This window comes from Lissotriton vulgaris, chromosome 1_1 (assembly GCF_964263255.1).
Source record: "Lissotriton vulgaris chromosome 1_1, aLisVul1.2, whole genome shotgun sequence".
NCBI lineage: Eukaryota > Metazoa > Chordata > Amphibia > Caudata > Salamandridae > Lissotriton > Lissotriton vulgaris.
The window spans coordinates 1,483,632,627-1,483,651,526 of NC_141685.1; the positions used below are offsets into that span (position 1 = coordinate 1,483,632,627).

The 18,900-nt window shown below is 50.8% G+C and overlaps 1 protein-coding gene across 1 annotated transcript in view; it reads left to right on the top strand.

Annotated features, from left to right (window-relative positions):
• The window catches only part of FBXL13 (F-box and leucine rich repeat protein 13), a 1,406,730-nt gene that overhangs the window by 956,752 nt on the left and 431,078 nt on the right, over positions 1-18,900 (top strand). The gene's annotated exons all lie outside the window — the stretch shown is intronic.

Below are 18,900 nucleotides of genomic sequence, written 5' to 3' on the forward strand. Positions count from 1 at the left end.
GTAGCTTGTGAGTTCATGAGATGCAGGTCGACTGACGCGAGATCTGTCAATAGGTTGGCTGCGGAGTTATCCGTGGGGTCAAGGAAATGGAGATTGAGATCCCCTAGGAGAAGGAAATTAGAGGCAGTGGTTGATATTAGTGTAACGTGATCCATCAATGTACTGGAGAATTCCCCAAGTGGGCCTGGTGGCCGGTAGACTAAGAGTCCGGAGAGAGAGATTGCAGGAGAGATCTGTAGAGTGAAGTTACAACTTTCACAATCTTTGATTTACGTATGGTTAGATTTACTTTTGAGGATCAGTACTGGGCTCGTGCCATGCCAAAGTGCCACACCATGCAGCACTGTACCCACACCGACACCTGGAAGCCAAGCCGTGCTCCACCGCTCCCCGGGGGTCATATAGTGTCAGTCTGTGAGCTCACTGTTCCCACTACCCTGCGTCGCACAAGGGCCTCTCCTCGCTGCACAGGGCTATCTCCCAACTCGAGGAAGGACCGGCAGAGCTTTGTTGGTGTCCCTCAGTAGAGGCACGTAGAGGCGGAACTCGCAGGTGCCTACCTTCCCACCGAGAGTAGGTCTCTGCGTGCTCCACCTGCCTCCGCTCGCCTCCACAACTATTTGAGTGTCTGGCCCCCACCATCCACTGTGCAGTCTGTCTTACCGTGCTCCAATTCAACCCTGTCTCTCCAGAGTCCAGCACCCTCCGGTCAGACCGAGAATCGGGCCCTGTCACTGGTGCAGAGCGCTCCTTCTTCCGCTACCCCAGGCCCAGCGGGCCACAACCCGCGGCTCTCTTTCCCGGCAGCACCCAGCTACTCCTCAAGTTTGCGATGGGGACGCTGAGTCGGTGCTGTCGCCTCTCTGGGGGGAGATCTCGATGTCCCCGCGGGTTGCTGCCTCGACCACCGGGTTCCAGGCCCGGAGGAGGTGCCTCCACAGAATGGCGTACCAGTCCGTTAGTTTGATCTCTGCCGCCTTGCTATGTGTCCAATAGCTCCCCTCAGCCACTCCATTAGTGCTGTGTCCTTAGCCAGCCCCTCTGTTCACAGTCTGCCAGCTAGCCCTTTCCAGTGTCACTGATGAGGCCCACTAGGCCGTGCCACGAGGCAAGCCACCTCTCACCTCAGTCCCGCCTGCTGCCGCCGCTCTCCCAATGCTGCCAGGCAGTCCGCAGCCTCACTCACCGGCCATGTGCACAGTCTCCAGCCAGCGGGCTCCTCCGCGGCTCGCTACCACCACCAGACAGACCAGATAGTAGGCCCGGTCCCAGGCCTGCCCAGCTCCTCGCCCCGCTCCTCGCTCCCTGAAGATCTGCGCTCTGAGGCCACCTTGCGCCATCACCCCCTCTGGTCCATCCTCGCTGCAGGGGAGATCACCAGGCCCGCCATCTGCCGCACCGCTGAAGGGCGCCCCAGTCGCCGGAGCCACCGGAGGGCCCACACTCATTTCTGCACCAGCCTAGGCGCTGCGAACTCTCCACAAAATGGCGTCCCTGGCCCGACTCCCCCATGTCCCTTTGTGTCTCAGCCGCGAGGGGCCGCCAGTGTGGAAACTCAATACGGTTTGGTGAACATTATCTGCGCCATCTTCCCTTTTGCCCCGATGCCACACTCTTCGTCGCACACGCCCACCACATTAGCTGCCTTGACCAGAACCACCCTCTGCACACCCCTGACCCCCAACACGGCTCTCCACCTACACAAGCACCCCCACGCACTGATCACTCCCGCTTTCACATGCCTTGCGCATAAGCGGCAGTCATTTTGAGCACCATGGCCCTTCTGCCCCTCGCTGATAGCCAGCGCGTCTCTCTCTCTCTCTCTCTCTCTCTCTCTCTCTCTCTCTCTCTCTCTCTCTCTCTCTCTCTCTCTCTCTCTCTTAACCTCACAGGCATCCCCCGCACGCTGACAACCCCCTCACTCTCACATGCCTTGGGTCATAAACCCCTCTTCAGCGCAGATCTGCCTCAGAATCCCATCCTGTTCCCAGCGCGACACCTCCCTTCATTCCTTTCATAGTCTCAGGCCCTTTGATGCAAACCTCCCTTTTCTGTGTGCCCGTCTGTCTTCCTTGTTCCCAAGCCACCACCTGGCCCTGCGGATACTGTTTATTACCCCGTACAGTAGGAAGCCTCCCCTCCCCATCAAAAGACCCTCGAGCCAATCAAAGCCCCCATCCTACGAGATCCGGTCAAACTCCACACATTCCGTAAATCGGCCGAATGTCCTGCTGCGCGATAATCATCACCTGTTGTGACCGGGGTGGGGAATTCAACTGTAAATGTATGTGGGAACGGGCCTGAAGGGGAGATTCCGAGGATGTTCTTTCACATATCAAAGTGTTGCAAGAATGTGTTACGTGCAATAAAGATCATAAACCTGAGTATAAGAGGCCAGGCCTCAGAGATGCGGCTAGAGCACCTCGTGACGATACTTGCTGTCTGAATTGATGTGTTCTCCTCCGGAGAGAATAAACCCTCGTTTCCTGCCTTTCAGTCTCCAGCGCCTGCTTCTTCATTGATTAAATATTGGTGGGTCATAGAGGCGACACCGCCGGGCAACACAAAAAGGGTCTTTGGTCACTGGTTGTCTACGACCCCTTTTACAATTGGCGTCCCAAGCGTGGGGCCCATCAGCGACTCGTGGATCCAGTGGGAGAGGTCCTGACGACAGAGTGAACGACTGCAACGATCGGAAGGTACCCTGTCCGATAGACCCTCGTCTGACTGCCGATCATCCGAACTTCACTGGTTCCGAACGGACCTCTCTCGAGTGATCTACGGTCCTGACTGGGAACCATCAGGAGTGCCACGAGGAGTACGAAGGGAAGAGGACGATCGGGCGCTGGATTCGGAAGACAAGAAACTGTCCATACGGTCCGGGTAAGGTCGTGTAAACACGACGAATTGCGACGAATTGCGGAATGATTGATGATTGATGGAAAATACTAGTATTTATTCTTTGTTAATTTAGTTGGAGTTTCGCTGTCGGCAAACGGAGAAACAACCGGCTCTCTCTTTGCAAGCAGTGAAGGATAGGTAACGCACCCGTCGTGCCTATCTTTCTCCCCCACTGATCAATTGCCCCTCCCCATTGATTAACTGTTACGGATTGTTTTCTGGAGATTCTCTGTCTGCAAACAGGAAAAAAAAAATAGGTCCCCCTCTTTGCAGGTAGTGAAAGGGTAGGTGACGCAGACCTTTGCGGGCCTACTTATTCTCCCCATTGACCATTTTTTATTTTTATTTATTGACCAAACACTGATTGCCCGATATTGGTTCTTGAGGTATTCACTGCCTGCAAACAACGTAGAACAGAAATATTCTGTCTAGTCTTTGCACGCAGTGATAAGATAGGTAGTGCTGACTATTATCCCCATTGTGATCCGTCATGCCTGTCTTCTCCCCACTGATGGATAGCTGGTTCAGCCCGGACCGTTTATTAGAGGTGGACCATCTAGCCCCGCTGGAAGGCACCCCTAATAAAGACATGTTCACAAAGTATGGATTAATTACCATAGCCTACGGTAAGCTATGGCACAAGTATACCAAAACAAACCAAGAGAAACAGTGGCCACTGATAGGATCCTTCGATTTAGACAAAATAGAAACGGTAGAAATAGCCCTTCGTAATAATAAGACAACGCCTATTATGCTCGATAGTCTCGGTATGTGGCGCAAAGAAGCTACGCAACGAAAAGAAAGAGACGAAGTCAAAGTAGTTAAAGAAACGCGACAGGCAATCCTCCAAACGTCTGGTAGACAAAAGGAAGGGCCAAAGACGACACAGTTCCGAGGATTAGACACAAAAAGAGAACGGTGTAAAGGGATGTGCCGACGGGACAACCCCGAGACACAACGACCCAAAAGTAATCCCCCGACACTATGCACAGGACGAACGGATTTAAGGCAAAACCAATGCTTTCTGTAAATGTCTCGGACACTGGAAAGCCCAATGCCCGACTCTACAGAACATAAGTAAGAGCGGAGGGTCGACAGAAATAACAGGCCGGCAGAAAGGGAAAAGGCGCGAGACAAAAACAAATCAGACTAACACGGACAGGACGGATAGAACCACCACTTTCGATTATGCTCGATGGCACAAATTTCGTCAGACCAATTTTAACGACATGTTAGAGTTCTGGGACTGATTGCCCCCCTGTTGCCCCCCACTCTGAAAAACAAAAGCAAATACAGGCCTGCGTAGACAACCTCCCGTTAGAAAAAGGACTCAGGGAAACCAAGCATCTGTTATATAATTTAGGATTTAATTACGATAAAGATAACACACAACCAACGATAAATAGAAAAACTAGTAAAACATTCTTTAAAGTAAACTGTACTAATAGGAACAATACAAAACATATTACGCTCACTCCGGAAGTCTTCAAAATGTAACAAGTCAACGGTCCCGCCCATCCGGAAGGTGAAACACATAGCACATGTGGGGCGGGGCTAGTCATCAGCCATAGACCAAAGGAAATCGCCGACGAGAAGGTACAGGAGGCTCCATGGGCCGACATGAAATGGTCTTCCCATACTCTCCTTCCTGGGGTGACGTCCCCTGGGCCACGAGTAGGGAGGGGGGCGGATGCAGATGACCCCCTCCCTCGTGTCTCCTGGTCCGGCTATCACGAATTCCTCCATCGAACTGGCGCAGGGGGACTGGGAGGGAGAGGCGACGCGGACAAGCCTCTCCCACCTCCACAGGTAGGAGGTTTCCCAGCCCCGGCCCGGCGCCGAAATCCTCCAGCCGGGCCACAGATCTATTTGCGTAGCACAGGACGTACAATGTTCAACGGGCCTATTTTCGCAGCACAGAACATACAATGTCCGACGGGCATACTTGTGCAGCACCGGACATACAATGGTCCCCCAAGAGTCGGAGTCAGGGGTGTAGGGTGGTCATCATGTGCACCCCTGATTCAAAGGGACGGCGTGGGATGCGCCGGGAGAGGGAGGTGGCACGGACGAGCCTCCCTCACCTCCCCAGATGAAGGCTCCACAGCTGCACCCTGTCGCCCCGAACCAAAATGTCCTGCTCCAACAGCATGATGTTCTGTCTTTGTCGCCACAAGAAGTTTTCTTCCACTCCTGAAAGAGACGACGAAGGGCGGCGGCTGCAGGGTCTCAAAATGGCGTCTGGGCCCTCTGGAAGGCGGGTCTAGGCCGCTGGAGTAACTTTGTCCGGAATTGCAACTCGGGCACTTGCCCACCTGGGCACGAGCCCCCACCTCCGACAGCATCCCCACAGCTTTGAAGATTCTACCAGAGTCCCAGAAGCCCTCGGCCCCTACAGGCTTCCGGTAGGGAACAACTGGAACGACCACGACATAGCCGCAAGATGGTGGTGCTCTCGTGTCTGCACCAGCTTCAGTCTGAACCACCCAGGAACATTGTGGGCTAACGAATTCGAGTGAGTTCCGGCTGAACCTCAACGTGACCTGGTAGGGATGATTCTACCTCCCTCCCCTCTTGATTGACGGTCCACATTACCAGCCCCTCTGTTAGCACAGGTTTTTTTGAACTGCCGAAAGGGATTCTGGTGCAACCAACCCGGCATCGCCCAAAATGGCGCCGGTATCAATAGGAACTTACGGACACCTCGTGGTGTTCTTTGACTAACAAGACTTGATGTTCTGAGTTATGTATGTGAACCTTTGTACACTTGACGAAGAGGGGAGGAGGGTTCACTTGGCGAACATTTGAAAGGATCCCGTTAATATGTTGATTTCAATGTACGATTTATTATGATATTTATTGTAACCAATACATAACGTAGCTTGCGACGCACGCCCACGGTATACATCTAGGAAATGTGATTGCAATTAGTCTGACTGTGTTTCAATTTATGAAATAAATACCCTATGATCCCTCAATTATTAAAAGACGTTTTCAGTTTCTTGCAAATAACTAAGTAGACGTTTTTCAATGTTTTTAAATACTGCAAAATAGCCCCTACTGTATGTGCTTCAGCCATCGCCGTGTCCGACCAAATACGATTGCATTCACATATTTACTTACTAAACGATTACGCAAATAAAGGTTTTCCAAACTATGAACAGGTATCGCATACTTTTGTAAATGTGGGAATTGGCGGGAGGGCTATTCTGTGCGCAACAGTTTTGCTCTCTTTTCAAGGTTATTAGAAAATGATTGTTCGGCCCTGGATTGATGATCGAATCAAAAGGTATGATACGCCGCCTCCAAATATGCGACTAGGCTCAGGAACTAACGCATGAAGAAGGACCTCGACTTCTGAGAATGGGTAAAGTAAAGCGGTGTGAATGATAGAATGTTATACAGGTATGGTGGTCGAAGGTACTAAGGGACAGGGTTGACCGAAGAACTGATATGCCTTAGAACATCACAGCTTTGGGAATGATTTAAGGATCCCGGTGGCTAGATACATCTACAAAACCAGGTACCTCGCGCTAGGCGCCTCTGATTCCTCTTTTTAGCGTTTCCCTACACACGATCTATAATGCCACCCTCGAACCCCCCATGAACAACCTATCACACTGCCCGCCCCCTTGACTTCAGAAACCAAGACCCTAGGGATTATATCCCGAGGAGATAAGTACGAGTATATGGTAAGTAAATAACCTTCGTGCCCGTACATTTGATATGCTCGAATGTTGTTCCCCCCCCCCTCCCTTTCTTCCTTTTTCTCCCTCTACAGGTTACATTGGAATAACGACTAGGGTATAGTAAAAGATCTGGAGCCATGCCATGTCCGATACATGAAGCGGACCTACGCTGCAAGATGGCACCTAAAGACACCCGACTCAATGCATGTCCTTATGTACCTGGCCTAATGCTCTTCCGTCCCAAACTGCATGCTTTCTACATTCTAACACAAACCCAAAATGTTTCATGTTGGGTAATGCACTGAATAGCCTAAATAGTACATAGCCACTCTCCATGTCACACGTGTACTATTTAGCCTATTGTTGATCTCTCTCTCTCCCTCTCTATCTGTCTCTCTCTATCTTTCTCTCTCTATCTTTCTCTCTCTATCTGTGTCTCTCTCTCTCTCTCTCTCTCTCTCTCTCTCTCTCTCCTCCACTCTTTCGCTCTTCCTAGCAACTGGCACCTAATTGGCGAACCACTACCCCTGGTGCACCACCTGATTGGCTCCAAATACCACAAGTATTTGCACAAATTTGTCTTAAATATAAATTGCATCGATACCACGTTACTACCTCTCCTTTTCTGCTAAATATTGATGGAACCTAGATTGACCGAAAAGAAAGGGACAGGTAAGACGACTAAGGTTCTCTAATCTGACCCATTTTGAGGGAACTACTTGTCAGTGGCATCCATGATAAAATGTTTCCGGTAACGCGACCTTCCCCGTCCCAAAATTGTATCAATGCCCCAATCAGCAAAGGCGATCGAGATATACCCGCCTTCCCAGGACACCATCAGTTTTGTATCGGCTGCCCCAGACGAGAATTTGAAAAATGTCCCTTGCTCCAATTCACTGTGTTCCTAGTTGTTTTCCATAAGACCCCACTCGCCTCAAAGATGAGTTTAATAGTTATCGCAAGCCCCCCCCCCGAGTTTTTAATGAAGTAGCCAGGTTGTAAGAAACGATGTAGAGATTAGAATGTTTACAAAGTTAAAATTAGATCGAAAAATGAAAGAACTTGTTGCATTAAACCTTGTTGAAAATGAGATGTTTAGCCAAAAGATAGGACGCATTGATGTAATGGAGAATAGTTTAGCCTATGTTCATTCCTCAGAAGGATGCCTATCAGACTATGGTGAATAACACGTTACACTTTTCCGTAAAATACAAAGCCCTGAAGACCGGTCTAGCCTTGCAAGACTCGTACTAGGGAAATGGGTCACTACCAGGAGAACTGACATGACTGTAATAAACGAATGCAATGAATGGGTATCAGACCTCGTACCACGACAAATGAATGTAATAAACCGACAAAACGCCAAAGAAATAACCACAAAGGGAAGTTGTTGGGAATCCAGCAAACCCATCATCAATTGTTTATACGTTGGCCGCAGACCTCAATGAAGCGGATGTTTACCCCAGTTGCTTGGTGTTGGGAGAGAAATAGATTAACGTAATTACCTACCTCTGCAAAATCTCTAAAGACTGTCTTTTCAAACTCATTTAAGGGTACCACTGTCGGAGGAGAAAGAGACCGGATGTGGGAGCACGCGGCCTGACTGCAGATCGTGGAACCTCAGCAACGGAGGCCAAGGCGAGACCACAACAGTAAGGAGTCGCAGGACAAGGCACTGTTTCCGACAAAACTAAAGGAAAGGGCTGACCTGAGGCCCCTGCTCTATGATCGACGCGTGCCGAAAGGTCCCCGCTCTCTGAACGTGATTATGGACCCGCCTGTCTAAAATTTTCCGTCTCCCTGATCTGTTCCCGACCTGGCCCTGCTCCATCCCCTCCTCCTCCGACCTGCCATAAGGACTATCCACCCACACACCCTCCCTCCACCTGAACTTTCAAAATCCTCTAAATCCTACTGTGCCATCCGGAGAAGGGTATTTCCTGCGTCAAAGAGGAGGGAGCCCTGACTAAGTAGACCACAAACTGTGTTAAATCTCAGAACGGTGACCTAAAAACACCACCAAGGGTCACCCCAAAGAGAAGCTAAACGAAGTATGTGGTTCTGCCCGGTACCGAGCACCTTGAAGATGATGGAAGCAACAGGAAATACCCACCACAGAAACCCAAGAACAGACAGACTCCACAACTCAAAGACAATTGCACCCTTCACCACAATCCTTTTCTGTCTCCTTCTAATGACCACTCTCTGGATTATGGAAGAAAATGCATCTGCTCCAAAATCGTAACGCATTTCTCCCATGAGGTCTGGCGAAACAATACAAAGGCACTCTCCTGCCCGCAGACCTCCAACGGCTCAACCCACATGGACATTCCTGCTAACGAACGAATTGTAATACAGGTGTTCAACAGTGCCAACAGAAGACAACAAAGAATGCTGAGAACTGACTAATAATGGTCCACGACCATAAGACACTGGGAACACTGATTATTGTTTTTACTATGTCTCATTTCTCTCCCAACCACCATTGAATTGACTATGCTCCAACCGAGTACAAAAAGAACCTACTTACGTGGTAACATATCGGCTCCTATTCCGAATAACTACAAGCATCTATGATCTATACCCAACGCTCTCACTGCATAATTTTTGTCTGATATTGCATTACTATGACTTTCCTGCAACAAAGCTTAACGATGAGCCTGCCCACTGGATGAAAAGATTTTAAAAATGTGATGTTTATGTACAGTTCCTTCACCTGGGTTATCACTTCCTTACTTATGACCACAACAGTAGACATAGATAGGAAATAGGCCAGCAAGATGTCTTAGAAATGTTAAAGGGAGGACTGTGGAAACTCAATACGGTTTGGTGAACATTATCTGCGCCATCTTCCCTTTTGCCCCGATGCCACACTCTTCGTCGCACACGCCCACCACATTAGCTGCCTTGACCAGAACCACCCTCTGCACACCCCTGACCCCCAACACGGCTCTCCACCTACACAAGCACCCCCACGCACTGATCACTCCCGCTTTCACATGCCTTGCGCGTAAGCGGCAGTCAATTTGAGCACCATGGCCCCTCTGCCCCCCGCTGATAGCCAGCGCGTCTCTCTCTCTCTCTCTCTCTCTCTCTCTCTCTCTCTCTCTCTCTCTCTCTCTCTCTCTCTCTCTCTTAACCTCACAGGCATCCCCCGCACGCTGACAACCCCCTCACTCTCACATGCCTTGGGTCATAAACCCCTCTTCAGCGCAGATCTGCCTCAGAATCCCATCCTGTTCCCAGCGCGACACCTCCCTTCATTCCTTTCATAGTCTCAGGCCCTTTGATGCAAACCTCCCTTTTCTGTGTGCCCGTCTGTCTTCCTTGTTCCCAAGCCACCACCTGGCCCTGCGGATACTGTTTATTACCCCGTACAGTAGGAAGCCTCCCCTCCCCATCAAAAGACCCTCGAGCCGATCAAAGCCCCCACCCTACGAGATCCGGTCAAACTCCACACATTACATAAATCGGCGGAATGTCCTGCTGCGCGATAATCATCACCTGTTGTGACCGGGGTGGGGAATTCAACTGTAAATGTATGTGGGAACGGGCCTGAAGGGGAGATTCCGAGGATGTTCTTTCACATATCAAAGTGTTGCAAGAATGTGTTACGTGCAATAAAGATCATAAACCTGAGTATAAGAGGCCAGGCCTCAGAGATGCGGCTAGAGCACCTCGTGACGATACTTGCTGTCTGAATTGATGTGTTCTCCTCCGGAGAGAATAAACCCTCGTTTCCTGCCTTTCAGTCTCCAGCACCTGCTTCTTCATTGATTAAATATTGGTGGGTCATAGAGGCGACACCGCCAGGCAACACAAAAAGGGTCTTTGGTCACTGGTTGTCTACGACCCCTTTTACACCAGTCCGCAACCAACCGGGCCGCTGCAGTCAAGTCGGGAGCTCATGCTCTGGCTCCCGCGTTCTCCGGCTTGTTGGGGGATTTATTTGCCGTGCCCCGGGCCTCTCACCGCTCGGCATCATATCCCCGGGCCTCTCCTCACATGAGAGACAGTGAGACCGGCCGGCCCACAGTCTAGGGTAAAACGCCCTTCCAGCCTCCACCACCATCCCGTTATGCCGCTCATCAAGTTCGTTACCTTAACCGCTCTGGATGCTTGGGCCAACAGTCGCTAGAACGGCAAGAAAGCTGGTGCTAAGGCAGGCCGTTGGCGGGAGCTCCGAAGTAGTACGTCTGCTCAAGCCGCCATCTTGGCCACGCCCCATGTTTCACTATTTAAACCAATGTGTAAAGTTGTACTGTGTCATGTGATCAAGGCACGTGGGAAGGGCTGAAAAGCGTCATGGCGACCTCTTGCACGAAATAAATTAATTTTGTACCAAAGTTGTTGTCCATATCGGTTTTCAGCTCATGAAAATATGTGCAACAGAAGCGGAATACCTTGGATATATATATATATGCAGTTTCTGCCTTGTCATTTTTCATGTGTATTTGTTTTTATAAAAAGGCATTCAATCAAAAACAAGATGTGTAATAAAGAAAAATTACACTGAAGAGCTCTTCTATTAGGAGAGTTGTTCCCTGTGTAAAGTAATTGTAATGTGCAATCTTCAAGGCCCTAAATTGTGTTGTCTCATGTCAGGGGCGACCCTTGACCCTGGTTGAGGCCAGTCGCTCCCCACGCCACGCAGCTCCACCTGAGTGCGTCCGTCCCCGCTGCTGCCGAGAGCCCCGTGTTCAAGGCTACCTGTCATCCCCGATATTGCTTAGTGTGCCGGGGTTTGCGCTGTAATTTCTGCTGTATTTCTCCGCAATTCCTGCTGTTTTTCACTGTATGAATCTGTTGTGTTTTTGCCCTTCTCTGTAGTATCCTTTGCTATTTTCCCCGCTCCCGCCTCCTTCACCGCCCCTCTCCCACCGCCGCCCCCTGCAGCCCACCCCCTTGCCTTCCTTTGCCTTCCTGGTTTCCCGCCGCTGCGTCCCCTGCGGCCCCGCCCCCGACACCATTGGCTGCCTCCCACCCGCCTCCCAGCTGCTCCTCCCTCCCTCCTCCCTACTTATGGTGGGCACTGCTCGGCCGCGCAGCGGACGCACGCAACGGGTGCTCGGCTGGCGCCCAAGAGGCGTGCCAGAGGCAAACCCGTCGGCGCCTCGACCGCGCCCAGCACCAGAACACCTGAACCACATGTCCTCCACACCGCCGAACTGCGCTATGATGCCAACACCCTCCACGCACTTAACACCGGCCGAGACCACCGCTGCTTCCAGGCCGCCCCGAAACGCACACACGGACCCTTCTCCTGCCACACCTGCAACTTCACCTGCGACAGAACCACCAAACCCCCAAGGACCGGACCCAACCACCTCCACTGCATTCTCCTCAACACCCGCTCCGGACTCAAACACGCCGTCGAGCTCTGGGACCTGCTCGACAACACCTGCCCCAAACGTTGCCATTCTGACCGAGACCTGGTGGAACGACTCCTCGGCACCGGACATCGCCATAGCTATCCCGGACAGCTACAAGATAACCCGCAGAGACCGCACCAATGGGATGGGAGGAGGAATAGCCATCGTCCACAAGTCCACCCTCCAGGTCCACACCCTCGCAGGCGACTCCATCAACTCCACCGAACACCTTCACTACCGGATCTACTCCGACCCCAACAGCACCCTCAGAGGAACACTCATCTACAGACCCCCCGGGCCCTCTTCAGCGACTCCGTTGCGGACCTCGCCAGCACCCACGCACTTGCCTCTACAGACTACATCCTCCTCGGGGACCTGAACTTCCACCTCAAACACAACAACGACGCCAACTCCCCTGCCATGATCGCCAACCTCGCCAACCTCGGCCTCCGACAACTCGTCACCGAACCTACCCACGCCACCGGACACACGCTGGACCCCGTCTTCTCAGAAGTGCCAGAGCTCCGCAGGCAGACGCCGGGAGACACGTTCTTTTTAAAAGCCTGTAAAATTTGTTTTTATCTGTGTTTATTCATCTATAAGCTTGTTGCTTCACCTACCAGAACTTAGTCCTAAACAGCGTCCTTCGTGACGGCTGCAACGACCCCTAGCTCGCCTCCCCGGCGACGCACAGGCCACGCCCACTTTCAAGGCCACGCCCCCTCTGTGATCTCACTTAAAAGCGCGCGCGCTGTGCGCCGCCTCCAGAAGTGCCAGAGCTCCGCAGGCAGACGCCGGGAGACACGTTCTTTTTAAAAGCCTGTAAAATTTGTTTTTATCTGTGTTTATTCATCTATAAGCTTGTTGCTTCACCTACCAGAACTTAGTCCTAAACAGCGTCCTTCGTGACGGCTGCAACGACCCCTAGCTCGCCTCCCCGGCGACGCACAGGCCACGCCCACTTTCAAGGCCACGCCCCCTCTGTGATCTCACTTAAAAGCGCGCGCGCTGTGCGCCGCCTCCAGAAGTGCCAGAGCTCCGCAGGCAGACGCCGGGAGACACGTTCTTTTTAAAAGCCTGCAAAATTTGTTTTTATCTGTGTTTATTCATCCATAGCTTGCTGCTTCACCTACCAGAACTTAGTCCTAAACAGCGTCCTTCGTGACGGCTGCAACGACCCCTAGCTCGCCTCCCCGGTGACGCACAGGCCACGCCCACTTTCAAGGCCACGCCCTCCCCCGCCCATATCATGTGTTGCCAGCGGAAGCGCAGCGGACGAGCGCAGCGGGAGCGCCGTTTGCGCGCCGAAGGCGCGCCTAAGGCAAGCCCGTCTGCGCCCGTCCGCGGCAGACCGGGGCACGGGGCCAGCCCCCCTGGTCCTCACCTCCCAGATAACCGATACGATAAAGAGGAGCTCCTCAACCTTCGTAACAAATACTTTAAGGTATGTGAGCACAGTATTGATCTCAGTATACGCAGTCCTACAAATCCCTGTGAACACTGTGGCTTCATCCTTAATAAGCATCCTAAAGCAAGCACGCCCAACGACAACGCCCGACCAGAGCACAGTAGGAAAATCAGTGGCGCTCTGCTTAACTGTCGTTCTCTCAAAAAGCACAAACTAGAAGTATTCGACCTTATAATTGACAACAAATGGGACATACTATGCCTCACTGAAACTTGGCTGGACGAGGACTCAGACCCTGAAGTCAGGGAGGCCCTTCCCCCTGGCTATGCAATTTGCAGGCAGGACAGACCTAAGGGAAGGGGAGGTGGCATTGCCATCATCTATAGAGTGAATATGACATGCTCCCTCGAACCAGCTAATATAAAAGATAGCGAAACTGGAGCTTTCTCCATCGGTATCGACAAAAATACGGTCATCAAAGGCCTACTAATCTATAGACCCCCGGGAGGTAGCAGAAACTTGCGGAAAGTCTCATCCAGAACGCTACCCCATTGGCCATGAGATACAGGAAGTTCCTTGTATTAGGGGATCTTAATCTCCACTTCGAAGACCTCAACAACTGCTCAAGAATTGCGTCAAGAGCTGCAAACCATACAATTAGAAACAGCCTCACTCCTCCCTACCCATCGACAGGGGCACCGACTTGACCCCATCTTTAGTAATTTGGAGGATCTGAAGCAGGACCCTCCCATTCCTTTGCTGTGGACAGACCACTTCCTAGTCCCCTTTCACTTCCTAGTCAAGAATCTCCATAAACAAAACCACCATAGCGCCAATAAACAACAAAGGAAATGGGCCCGTTTCTCCATGGACTCTTTTGAATATCACTTCCTACGGAATGGTTCCCCCACAGACTTAGGAGTAGATGTCGACATGGCTTGCATGGCCCTGGACGGACACATCACTAAAGCCCTAAACATCACTGCCCCTTGGGCCAATAAGGGCCCGGAGCGGCAAACTAAAACTGCACCTTGGTTCAGCACAGCTCTTAGAGAAACCAAGGCAGCCTGCAAGAGGCTCGGACGCGCCTGGAGAAAGAACTATTCACCAGAGGCAAGAGATGTGTACAAAGCTAGCATAAAAAAATACCACTCCCAAATTAGGAAAACCAAAGCGGCCTTCTACGCTGACCGTATAGATAGTGCTAACTGCTCATCCAAGGAGCTCTTTAGGATCTATAAAGAGATCACTACACCTCCCCCCTCTCTAGAGCAGGCCGATACCTCAGTACAATCTTGTAACGTCATTGCGGAATTTTTTCACAAAAAAGTACGCGACATTTACACCAGTTTCCCTGATGATGCCAGAACTGGCTCCAACCTTCTACCTCCTCAGGAAGAAGCGACTTGGGAGGCGAAGATCGAAGACTGCCTTACAGTATACCAGGTCCCGACGGAGGACCTTCTGATAGCCACTGCTAAAGGAATCAAATCAGGCTCCCCTCACGATCCTGCACCTGCCAAATTCCTGGCCAGTGCCATGAGTCTTCTAGCACCGTATGTAGGCCATATATTGTCTACCTCTTTTAACACTGGCAAGGTCCCACACGCGTGGAAACAGGCAGTCGTACTGCCTCTTAAGAAAAAACCCCATATCAGTGCGTCCCAGCTTAGCAACCTGCGCCCCATCTCGCTCCTACCCTTCTTCTCAAAACTGGCGGAAAAGCTGGTCAACCAACAACTCTCAGCACACATAGAGTCCAGAGGCCTCCTGCATACCAACCAATCGGGCTTCCGGGCCCGCCACTCCACAGAATCAGCCCTCCTTTTCTCGACTGAGGCACTGAGGAAGCACGTGGACGCCGGGCATGTGGCGGCACTAGTGCTCCTGGACCTCAGCGCAGCCTTCGACACTCTAGCACATCATACGCTGCTACAGTGTCTGAAGAAAGGAGGGGTGACAGGCACGGCCTGGTTATGGCTGGAATCTTTTCTTACTAACCGTAGCTTCTCGGTGGAGCAAGGAGGAGCACGCTTCGACACCTTTGACCTCGGTCAAGGAGTGCCTCAGGGATCAAGCCTCAGTCCTACCCTTTTCAATTTATATGTCACCCCCGTGGCTACTACTGCGGAACGCTATGGGGTGGAAGTAGTGACATACGCAGACGACACTCAGCTGGTGGTCGCTCTGACCCAACCTGCTGAACAAGCCGCTGCGAACTTCTCATCATGCCTCCAAGAACTGGCTGGATGGATGGCGAAGAACTGCCTCCGTCTGAACGGAGACAAGACTGAGGTGCTGATTGTAGGAAAACCCCCCTCAGTCTGGTCATCTGCCTGGTGGCCGCAGACCCTGGGGCCCCTCCCTACCCCCAGTGATCAGGTCAAGAACCTTGGAGTATGGGTGGACTCAAAGCTTAATTACGACTACCACACCAGACGGGTAGCTGGTACGTGCTTTTCGATTCTACGGAAACTCCGTAAGACCCTGGACCTGCTCCCAGAATCCTCAAGGAAGACCCTGGTCCACGCTCTTGTCACGTCAAGACTGGACTACGGAAATGCCTTGTATCTAGGCGCCAACGCCACTAGTCGGCGTCGACTGCAGACTATCCAGAATGCTGCCGCTCGCCTGGTCCTCCGGCTGCCCAGAAGAGCCGCTTCTAAAAAATCTCTACAAATACTACATTGGCTCCCGATCAATGAAAGGATCGACTTCAAGGTCCTATGTATTGGTCACAGGATCGTACATGGCAAGGGCCCGGCCTTCCTTCGGAACCTTCTCTGCCCCTATACGCCTACCCGACAACTCCGCTCATTAGGAGCAGGCCTCCTCGCTGTCCCCAGACACAAGAGAGCCAGAATGGGGGGTAGATCCTTTCGTACCGTGGCGGCACATAAATGGAACTCTCTCCCCCTGAGCTTAAGAGTGGAAACATCGGAGCTCATCTTCCGCAGGAAACTTAAAACATTCCTCTTTCCTAAAGAATAGCCCCGTCTTGGCTGACTGACGGAGCAACTAGCTCTTCTGACAGCGCGGGGACACACTGACAGTGTAACCAGGCGCTATACAAATTCAGAAATAAAAAAAAATTCTCCACAGGCACCCACATCATCTTCAACCACACCACCGAACTCCACTGGACGGACCACAGATGCAATCCCTTCACCTTCACGAAACCAGCCACGCACCACCGCACCCAACAGCTGCCCCGCCGCTGCAGGAGCAAAGTCACCGAGGACCAGCTGACCTCCACCCTCACCCAGAACCCACCCACCGACCCCACTGACACAGCCGCCGCCACCCGTAATTTTAGACAGTGGATCGACGACTGCGCCAACATCCTCGCCCCAACCAAGAAACCCGCCGCCAACCACCCCAGCAAGAAAGCCACCTGGTTCACCGAAGAACTCCAGATCTCCAAACGAACATGCCGGAAGCTGGATCCGCTGCTTCAAGGTGGTTTCCAAGGTCCATATTGGATGATCAGTTGTCTTTGATGTCTGTACATTTGCATGAGAACTTTAAGAAGTGTACCCTGGTCACATAGATTGCCCCATTATTATACCCCTGCTTCTTTCATGGGTCTCTTATCATGCAGTTCACCAATTTCCTTGAGGACTAGCAGCAACCATAGTGGCAATTGTGGAGTACCGAGTGGAGCATCCTTTTGGTAGCACATATTTGTCCCAGCCAACCTTAGTCTTTGTAGCCAATCTACCTAAGTTCGGTAGTATCTGTATCAGACACTTTATCAAACCCCTGGCCAAATGAATTTGAAACTCAGCACTTTCCTGAAGGCCCTCTGTGCCCAACCACCACATTGGCCACTGCAACTGAGCAGCTGCGTGATGCCATACTAAGTTTAGTGCCTCCAGGCAATATCTGACAAAGAACATTGTACTTTGTGTAGGGCAGCTCTTCTTCATTCATGCCCCCAAATCAAAGCAGAGAGTATCAGGTGTGTTTCTGTGAAGAAGGTCTTCCTTTCTCCAAGCGAGCCGAAAATGTATACAGCAGGCACAGTAGCACCAACTTCCTGGCTATAACCACTCATCCCATCGGAGACAATGGGAGGGAGGTTACAGAAGAGTAGCGACTGCCAAGTCAAAGCCTGACCCTTACCCCAATTGCCCTTCACAAGGTCTTCCTCTAATTGATATATTTGCAAGCCAAGGTAATTAAAAGTGTCCCCCTTCTTGACAGACCAAAAGCTCGTATACCATCTGGCATAGCATAATTCCCAAGTTTAAAAGGGAACAAACAAAACTTGATCAAGTTTTCTCTAAGGACTGATAGCCTGCAAAAATCATCGAATGCCTTCATCAATGCTGGAAGTGAATCAATAGGCCTCCGTAGGTATATCATGGTGTCATCTGCATAAAATAAAATAAAGTGGCAACTATAGTTTGCCCTTATGCTCCACTCCGTTCCTCTCTATTGCAGAAGACACGCCAGAGGCTTCATTGCTATGGCAAAAAATGTGGGTGACAGCGTATTACCTCATGTTTTCCTCTAACTATATTAAAACGATCCGGAATTACCTATTTTATGTGTGCTCTAGCTCTTGGGGTCAAATACAGCAAAAACTTCTAGCCAAGGAACTCAAAAGCAATGCCCATACTTTTAAGAACTTCCATCAAGTAAGGATAGGCATCAAGGGCATTTTCGATACAGAGAGACACAGCGACCTATTGTTCTGTAGTGCATGCTGCACCGTAGACAAGACCGATCAGGCGTCTATGGTTAAATAAGGTACTTCTGGTGAGAATGAACCCGTTCTGATCTGGGTGGTTCAGTATCTAGATTACAGTCAGCTACCTGTTTTCATTTATACAAATCAGAATTTTGTAAATCTGATATAATAGTGATAACAGCCTGTATGAACAACACTTACACATCTTCACTGCACTATTTATCACTACTTTGAAGATGTCGCAGGCCGGTTTCTTCCTCTGATATTTACAATCTAACAAGCGGCCGAAAAGGTCTTTTATTGCAAGTTTAAAAGGGAACAAACAAAACTTGATCAAGTTTTCTCTAAGGACTGATAGCCTGCAAAAATCATCGAATGCCTTCATCAATGCTGGAAGTGAATCAATAGGCCTCCGTAGGTATATCATGGTGTCATCTGCATAAAATAAAATAAAGTGGCAACTATAGTTTGCCCTTATGCTCCACTCCGTTCCTCTCTATTGCAGAAGACACGACAGAGGCTTCATTGCTATAGCAAAAAATGTGGGTGACAGCGTATTACCTCATGTGTTCCTCTAACTATATCAAAACGATCCTAAATTACCTATTTTATGTGTGCTCTAGCTCTTGGGGTCAAATACAGCAAAAACATCTAGCCAAGGAACTCAAAAGCAATGCCCGTACTTTTAAGAACTTCCATCAAGTAAGGATAGGCATCAAGTGCATTTTCGATATAGAGAGACACAGCGACCTATTGTTCTGTAGTGCATGCTGCACCTTAGACAAGACCGATCAGGCGTCTATGGTTAAATAAGGTACTTCTGGTGAGAATGAA